This window comes from Penaeus chinensis, chromosome 38 (assembly GCF_019202785.1).
Source record: "Penaeus chinensis breed Huanghai No. 1 chromosome 38, ASM1920278v2, whole genome shotgun sequence".
Taxonomy (NCBI): Eukaryota; Metazoa; Arthropoda; class Malacostraca; order Decapoda; family Penaeidae; genus Penaeus; species Penaeus chinensis.
In genome coordinates this window covers 30,410,865-30,413,364 of record NC_061856.1, presented here as the reverse complement: position 1 = coordinate 30,413,364, position 2,500 = coordinate 30,410,865, and positions in this window count along the sequence as shown.

Genomic DNA, 2,500 nt, shown 5'->3' with positions numbered 1-2,500 from the left:
ATTATCATCCTTATTATTTTTATTGTAATCATTTTGATAAAGATGCTTATCATTTTAGAAATAATAATAATGCTATTATTAGTAATAATAATGATAAAAGAAAAAAAATGATAATCATGATAATAATAGTTTATAATGATTATGATGATAATAGTAATACAAATGAGGATGACGATGATGATGATGATGATGATTATTAAAATGACTATCATCATCATCATAATAGTAACAATAAGAACAACAGCGGTTATAACTTAAGAAGTGCAAAAACCGCACTGATGATAATGATGACAATAAAAAAAATCAATTAGCGTTGTTTATATCACCATACGATAGCGAACCCAAGAGGAATACGTTACAGGCAAAAGCATTTCAATAACACTCATCTCCTACGTAACTTGTATGAATTAGATCCCTGAATCCAGTTGTTTCATTATTTCAACACCTGCTTCACATTTACAGCAGATTTTCTTATGAAAAAATATATTTACAACACTTTATATTTGGCTCTTTTAACCTTCGATCATATTATGCATTGGTAAAGTTGCAATGAGTTCAAATATCTACATTGCAACATAGCATCGTCATCCGTAGTTTATAAGCAGTGAAAAGAAAGATTACTTAGAATATTATGCTAAGCATAATTCACCGTGCAAAGCCTAGTTTTGCAACTCGTTCAATGATCTTTGCATAAATGATATCCGTAAAGTTAAGATTTTTGAAAACTAGATATAAAACTGGAAGAAAATACGTTTATTTCCATTTCCTGATATTCCGAGTAAAATATCAAAAATAAAATGTTACATTTCTTTCCTAACCCCTTGTGTGAATATTTTAGGAAAACGATTCAAATATTTATTTTCTTGGCATAAAGGATTTCATGCGACACCAAATATATCTGTACTATTCATAGTGTACAGTTTCAGATACATTCAATAACACAGTTTGATTGGTTATTTATTACCCACGTCCCATCAGCTGGCTTTCTTATACTTACAGACATACATACAGAAAGATAGATATATAAATAGATAGATAGATAGACAGGTGGATAGATAGATAGATAGACAGACAGGTGGATAGACAGGTAGATAGATAGATAGATAGATAGACAGGTAGATAGATAGATAGTCCTAGACAGATTAGACAGACGTCGGTAAAAAAAAAAAACTATACTATCTGTGTATGTACAGATTCTCCGTTTATAACCTATGCGCAGTATGTATCTAAACCGAAGTACGATAGTCCGCAATTTCAAACTCACGAAACTGCTCAAGATCACCAAAGCTTCTTATCCCCCAGTCATGTCTATTAGAGGCACTGCTAAAGACCCGTCTATAATCATGTTACTGTAATCTTCTCTTCTGAATTTTGAATTAGCAAGTTCTTGGTAGCGTTTTCCTCGGTCACTCTGTCAGCTATGCAGGGGGTATTAAGCTCTACTATATAGTGTTCTTTGGCATTGCAACTGCGCCGCTGTTACTGATGCTAGTACTAATGCAACTGTTAATGAGAGCTTTACTTTTTTATGGTATTGCAGTATTACGACTTTTTGCAGGGAAATGGCCTTCAGTGTTCACCATTTTTCATGTGACCTAGATCATGCATGCAGTATTACACTGCGTGCTGTATTCACTCACTACTTTACCACTATTGCTATCACTTTTATAAACTAATAATATTACTACTACTACTACTACTATTACTACTACTACTGCTACTACTGCTACTGGTACCTCTACTGCTGCTGCTCCTGCTACTGCTACTGCTATTAATACGACTGCTGCTACTGCTGCTACTACTACTACTACTACTACTACTACTACTATTGCTGCTGCAACTACTACTACTTCTGCAACTATTACTTCTGCTGCTACTACTACGACTATTATAATTACTACTATTACTATCACCACCACTTCTACTAACAGTAATATTGTTATTTCTAGAACTGTTACCATTACTCTTTCGATAACATTACTAATACTATTATCACTATCATTATTACCGCTTCTGATACTATCACTTCTACTAATATTGCCACCACTATTACAACCGCCACTGCAACAAAAAATCTTCTCACTGCAATTGCTTCCACATCAAGCATCATAGAGAAATGAAATGAATCATATCACACAAATGCTCGATATCATGACCATCGTGGAAAGATAAACAAAAAAAAAAAATTCTTACATCCTAGCAAAGCTTTCCAGTCTTCTGTATATTCCTCAAAGGCATCATAACCTGTTTAAACAACTTTTACAATATATTCAATCAAGGAACATTTGCGTGAGCGCCTTGTGAACATCTCGCTACAAGATGTCTGAAGATGTGACGAGCCTCTAATAATGGATATGTGTATTTAATTCACTCTTTCAAACCTGCTTTCTCTCTCGACTCTCGCTCCCTCTCTCTGTATCTCCTTATCTCTCGGTCTATTCGCCTGCCTAATCGTCTATTTCTTCATATTACGTATTTTTCCTTGTCTTATTCTCTCTCC